The sequence below is a fragment of the Canis aureus genome, chromosome 16 (genome assembly GCF_053574225.1).
Source record: "Canis aureus isolate CA01 chromosome 16, VMU_Caureus_v.1.0, whole genome shotgun sequence".
NCBI classification, from domain to species: Eukaryota; Metazoa; Chordata; class Mammalia; order Carnivora; family Canidae; genus Canis; species Canis aureus.
The window spans coordinates 37,864,252-37,871,547 of NC_135626.1; positions in this window are offsets into that span (position 1 = coordinate 37,864,252).

The window sequence follows — 7,296 nt, forward strand, 5'->3', positions numbered from 1 at the left end:
GAGCCCATTTTTTTGTTTGTTTGTTTCCCTTGCCCCCATCGCAGTAGGGTAAGTTACAAGAGCTTTCATCAAAACTTCTGTTGGAAGAAACCTCCAAACATTCCTTTTTAAACCTCTCTTGGGTGCCTAGATTCAGACAAGGATACGTGGATACGTGCCTCCAGCCTCCCAAGGTGGAGTCCAAGACAGAACTTACTAGCTTGACCTTCTTCCCTTGAAAATGAAGTTCTCTCTCTCTCTCTCTCTCTTTTTTTTAAGATTTTATTTATTCACGAGACACACACACACACACACAGAGGCAGAGACTGAAGGAGGTTCCACGCAGGAAGCCTGATGTGAGATTCGATCCCAGGACTCAGGCATCATGTCCTGAGCCAAAGGCAGACACAACCGCTGAGCCACCCAGGCGTCCCGAAGATGAAGTCCTCATTCATTTATTCATTCAATAGCTATTTATTAAAGCCCTCTCTGGGCCAGCTACTGGAGTAGGCCCTAAGGATACAACAGAGAATAAGACACATCATTTTCCTGCCTTAGTAGAGTTTATTGGTCTAATGGGAAAGATAGCATAAAGAGTGTTATGGAGAAAATAAGACAACAGAAAATAAGATGGTACTGGGCGAGAGGGGTGCCTACTTTAAATGGACTGGTCGGGGCAGTCCCTTTGAGGAGGTTACACTTAATTTAAGAACTAGTGGAGGAGAAGCAGCCAGTCAGGAAAAGGACTTGGGGCACAGTAGGAAAGATTTTGGTACACTGTAGGAATTTGTAAGCTACCTGGCTGAGTTTAGTGAGCAAGTAGTAAAGTAGCACCGTGGAGACCGTGGAGAGGTAGGCACAGATGGGGTATACAGGACCTTATATAAAGACCTTTAAAAAAAAAAGGGTCATTTTAGAACCCCTGTAGGCACTATAATACTCTTGCTTTAGGGGACCCACTCCACATTATAGCCCACATCCTTCATTAAAATAAAATACACAAATGACTACATAACGATTGACTTTCTATTTAGGATTAGCTGACATATTGTTATATTATGTAGTCAGAAACATTTATTAATTTCGACTTTGCAGTTTTTTGGAGCTAGTTCTCCCCCCCCACCCCCCACCCCCAATTTCAAACATTTTGTACAGGTCCATAAAGATCTCAGCCCCTAGGCAGTGGGCCAGGAGTACCTACTGGATACAAAGATTCTGAGTGGTCAGCCATTTACATTTTATCCAAAGTGTCCTGGAAAGTCATGGAGGAGTTTGAAGCAGAGTGATAGAATCTAATTTATGTCATTGAAAGATTTCTCCGGCTTTTATGTGGAGAATAAATGAAGTTGGTAGAAGTAGAAGAGGTGAGATCTGTTAGGATGTTGATGGCTGACTAGAGTAGTGGCCCTGGAGAGATAGGTTTGAGATGTATTTTGGGATAGAAGTAACTGAATCAGCTGATAAATTAGACACTGGTGGGAGAGAAAGGAAGAAGATATAAGTGATTCCTAGGCTTTTCATTTTAATGAGTGGGTGAATGTTAATCTCATTTACTGAGATATGCAAGTGGGAAGGAGTGTTTCTAGCAGAAAATTAAGAGTTTAATTTTGCAGATAGTAAATTTAATGTATCTACAGGACATCCAAGTAGAGTTATCAAGAAAGTAGTTGAATTTACAAACCTGGAGGTTGAAAGAAAAACTCTGGGCTGGAGCTATCCATTTATGGACATTCAAAGATTGGGAAAAGTAGGGCAAGTTCTTAGAGGAATTTGAAAAAGAGCACGTGGTAGAGTAAACTGTAGAAACCTGGAGAGAATGGAGTCATGGAGACTTGAAACGGAGTGCTTCAAGAATGAGGAGGGGTCAGTAGTGCTGAGTGCTGCTGAGTTCCGCAAGGTGTCTGTTAGATGAGTACTACCAGTGTCCACTGGATTGACAGTCCAGCTGAGGTAGAAGTACTTTGGGTCCACATTGTCATTTCCTTTTTCAAGAATGTACAGTGGCTTTGCCTTGCCAGCCACATCAAATGCAAATCTCTGCCATTTCTTTAGTGTTCTCTATTATCTCTTTCCTTCTACTTGTTCATTCATATGTTACATTCGATCCATGCCTACTTTCTGCCAAGCTCAGTAGTAACTGCAGAGTAAGTACAGTTTCTGCCTTCCAGTGTCTCAAGGTCACAAGCACCTGACCTGGACGGATACATATTCTCTTCCCTCCCTAGGAGACAAACCTGCTACTTCTGTGGGGGTAGGGGAGAAAGGATGGGGGAGGTGTCTCCTTAGCAGATTTACCCCTACCTCTTTGTGTTGAAATTTCCATCAACAATGATTTCCCAGGGTACCTGACTGGCTCAGTCCATAGAGCATGAGACTCTTGATGATCTAAGGGTTGTGAGTTCCAGCCCTATGTTAGAGATTACTTAAAAAAAAAAAAAAAAAAAAAATCTTAAAAACAAAAACGAAAACAACAAAAGGATATCTCAGGGCACCTGGCTGGCTCAGTTTGAAGAGCATGAGACTCTTGATCTCAGGGGTTGTGAGTTCCAGCCCCATATGGGATATAGAGATTACTAAAACAATAATAACTAAACTTAAAAAAAAAAAAAGTGATTTCCCTCCTTTCTAAATCTTCTCTGGGTCCTACTTGAAGATTCACACCTTGCATGAAGCTTGTTTCTTCAATAAGTATGCTTTCCCTCATAAATACTATGACCTTGAGATGCTTTATATCTCTTTTGTAGCCTTCATATATGGAAGAACAACAAATACAGGGATGAATCAACCATAAGCCAACTGAAATTTAAGCTTTGGGGCCTCCTACATGCACAGACACCTTCCAACGCCCTGCACTTAATTTTGTATTTATAAAGAGCACAGGGACGTTGAACACATGTTTATTGATGGACTCCAAATTAACTACCTTCAAATATTTATTGACTTATTAAGCTTGTTTTATTCACTGGAATTTATATGAAGATTTTAGTTACTGATTATATCATTCCCTTTCCCAAAAGCCTTCAATGGCTCCTTATTGCCTCTAATCAAGTAGAAGTTTCTCAACCTGGCCTTCAAGACCTGCCTCGATGTGGCTGACTTTTATGTCTCCAGATGACTCCCCAGACTCTCCTTACTTCCCCAACACTGACCCCCTTGCTATCACCTGGGGGAGTTGTTCATGCTGCTTTCTCTGCTCTGAAATCCTCTCTTCCAACTCTACCTTTTGACATCCTAAGATAGATAGACCATTGCTTCTGGAAGAGGAGTCCCAGGACCAACAGCATGACCTGAGAGCTTATTAGAAATGCAGAATCTCAGACCCTGCTCCAGGCTAGTGAAATCAGTACCTGTATTTTAACAATATCCACAGTCAAGTTTGAGATATACAGACTTAGGCCATTTCCCAGGCTACTTCTTCTAAGTGTCTTAAACCTTTAAAAAAATCCCTATAATAAATGTTTTTCCTCTTTGAACCTTCTTTTTTTTTTTTTTTTTAAGATTTTATTTATTTGAGAGAGAGCAAGCATGAGAGAAAGAGAGAAAAAATGAGATGCGGGGAGGGGTAGAGGGAGAAGCAGATTTCCTGCTGAACAGGGAGACAGGTGCTGAGAGCACCTAAGGTCCTAAGAGCATGACTTTAGCTAAAGGCAGATGCTTAACCAACTGAGCCACCCAGGTGCCTTCTTTTGAACCTTCTTCATTCTGGTACTGCTCTATAGGCACTTGATTCTGCCTTGAATCATGGTTAATTATGTACAGGTCTTCATTATCCTTTTATTCCTTAAGCTCTTTGAAAGCACTAACAATGGAGTCTCAACTTAGAGATGAGTTAGTTCACTTGGTATTTCTCTCCATGCTCCTTCTACACCTCATACACACACATACACCACCCAAATCTAGATGGTGCCGGTGTTGTTTTACTTAGAAGTTTGCAAGGATCCAAATATTTGACTCCCAGATGTGCCACGTGTGGCCAGGGAGATCTGTTGCAATTTTTTTTTTTAAGATTTATTTATTTATTTGAGAGAGGGAAGAGAGAGGGAGTGTGCAAGCAAAAGTAAAGGCAGAAAGGAAAAGCAGAGTCACCATTGAGCAGGGAGTCCGATGTGGGACTCGATCCCAGGATCCTGAGATCATGAGCTGAGCTGAAGGCAAACACTTGACTGACTGAGCCAACCAGGTGCCCCCTCTTTGACCTTTTAAATACTCCTTGACATAGATTTGGCCAGAATATAGTAACATAGTCACTCTTCCCACTCTTAATTGGGAACTATTTCATAGGGCCCTGTGTCCAACTGAAAAATAGGGGACTCTATTACTATATAAGAAAGAAAGAGCAGGGAGCACCTCGGTGGCTCGGTTGGATGAGTGTTGAACTATCGGCTTCAGCTGAGGTCATGATCTCAGGGTCCTGAGATTGATCCCTGAGCTGGGCTCTGCACTGGGCATGACATCTGCTGGAAATTTTCTCTCTCCTCTCCCTCTGCCTCCTCCCACCCCACCAACATGTCTTTAAAAAAAAAAAGAAGGGAAGAAGAGGAAAGAGCAGATATCGGAGTATAACAGCAGTTCTTGTACTATAGGTTAGCACATTTTCCATTTTTGGTACACTTTGCCTTCTTTCCCATCCCTTTTTCAATAGTTTTTAATGTATAAATTAATCTAACAACAGCCTAAACCAATTTCCTGTTGGTTCTTGATAGAGAAAACACACAATTGGCTTATGTCTTTTATATAATTGAATGTAATTAAAGTCACCTCTCACTTCCCTTCTTTAGACAAAGTAATTTCCTTTCTAGTTACATTTCCTTAGAGTTTCCAAATCCTATTCTGTCATTCTGGGATATTTGTTGTATTCTATTGATGTTGCTTTATTTTGGTCCCCACATTTTGTACCTTTTTTTCTTACTAAGTCATAATTGTCTGAATTGAATTGAAATATAGTGATTTTCATCATCTACTTTGGTGCATTTATTTCTTTACACAGTAAGAATAAAGCCCAATAATGGATTTTTCAACTTTTCTTTTGTCATCCTTTTTTACTAAAAAGATGGATATTTTATTTTTACTCTTTGTTTTTAAAGGCTAGTCAGCTGAATCACAAAAATTGCCAGCAAAAATAATAAGGCAGATTCAAATGATTTGCATAGGGCAGGTGAAAATATATACTAACACAAAATAAAACTCTGTATAAACTTAGGATATGTGGAACTTGGGGGCTGTTACATGGAGTCCTCAGAATATGACATAGTGACAAAATTTCATCCCAAAATAGGCTTTGTCAGGAGAATGGCAAGAGATTCTTCACTTTTCAGACAAGGACACCGAGGTCCAAGGAATTAAATGTCTTTCCCAAGGTTTTCAACTCCAGCATCCTGGCACGAAGCCAGTTTGAGTCAGTCACATTTGAGTCACGTCAAATTTTGCCTGGAAAATTGTATAGTTAACAAATCAACTGTAAATTCATAAGTACAGTGTAATACTATTATTTTTGAGGGAAGAACGTGTCTGTTGGCATATAAAATATTGGAAGGAATGACACCATTAATATGTGGGCAGTAGTTATTTTTGCAGGGCAATAGGAAGGGAACTTCAACTAAGTTCTTTTTTCTTTTGTACATTTCCGGTTTTCCAAGCTCTGTGTATGGAGCCTGTGTCATTTTATTAGAAAAAAATATTAATAATATGCACTGTTGTATATTACTGTACCATAAATGGAAGGGTTGGAAAGTAGTTTTGGATGTTTTCATGTATCATCATCAACTGAAAGATGGTAATAAATAAATGTATTCTAATACCTAAACCTGTTGATAGTTCTGCCAGGAAGTCAAGCAGCAGAAGGAACAAATAGAATAGCCGTCAGTGGGCATTTCCTCTTTTTCCTCAAATCTTTTTCTGATCTCCTTTCACAAGAAGCCCTACCCCCAAGGTTAATTTTTAGAAAGGAGTAGGATTCTGAATTTAATGCCCTTCAGATTACATCAAGCTCCTGGCAGCTATACAACAAAACCCTGAGATAATGTGGATTCAGATATGAAGGGACTGGCTATTGGCTCCCACCCTCTGAAGCTGACTCAACCCCTACTGGCAATATACTTAGTCCTATATTTTATATTTTATGATTGAATTATTTGGACTGCACTTTTAGCATTATGATGGGAATTCTGGAAAGTGGTTTTAATTGTTTGAAAAATTAAGGCCAATGAGCCACAGACGGGGAGCAAATACTTGCACAAGACATAGCTTATAAAGAACCATTATCCAAAATACACAAAGAACTTTTAAAAGTCAGCTATAAGAAAATTAACAACCCCATTAAACAATGAGCACAAGACCTGAACAGAAACCTCACCAAAGAGGATATACAAATGCCAAATAAGCATGTGAAAAGACACTCCACACCATCATGTTGTGATCAAGGAATTGCAAATTTAAGCAGCCATCCCAGGACACACCTATCAGAATGGCCGAAATCCAAAACTCTGACAACACCAGATGCTGGTGAGTATGTGTAGCAATAGGAACTGTGATTTATTGCTGGTGGGAATGCAAAGTGGTGTAGCCATTCTGGAAAGCAGTTTGGTGATTTCTTACAAAACTGAACATATTCTTACCAGATGATCCAGGAATCATGCTCCTTGGTATTTACCCAAAGGAGTTGAAAGCTTATGTCATGCAAAAACCTGCACACAGATGTTTATAGCAGCTTTATTCATAACTGCCAAAACTTGCAAGCAACCAAGATGTCTTTCAGTAGGTGAACAGATAAACTGTGGTACATCCAGTCAATGGAATATTATTCAGTGCTAAAAAGAAAGGAGCTATCAAACCATGAAAAGACAAGGAGGAAACTTAACTGCATATTACTAAATGAAAGATGCTGGTCTGAAAAGGCAGCATATTGTATGATTCCAATTACATAACATGTGGAAAAGGCAAAACTATGGAGAAAGTAAAAGGACTAGGGATTGCCAGCGGCTGGGGGGGGGGGGCGGTTTGAGACACAGAACGCAGAGGATTTTTACAGTACTGAAAATATTTTGTATGACACTATAATGGTGGATACATGTCATGATACATTTGTCAAAACCCATAGAATGTACACCACCAAGAATTAATCCTTTTATAAACGGTGGACTTTGGGTGACAATAAAAGTTCATCAGTTTTAACAAGTGTACCACTCAGGTGCGGGGTGTTGATGCAGGGGTAGTGGGGAGGCTGTGCATTGGTGGGAGGGGGGGCACAGACATGTGGAAAACTTCTATAGCTTCCACTAAATTTTTTTATTTTTTATTTATTTTATTTTTTATTTTTTT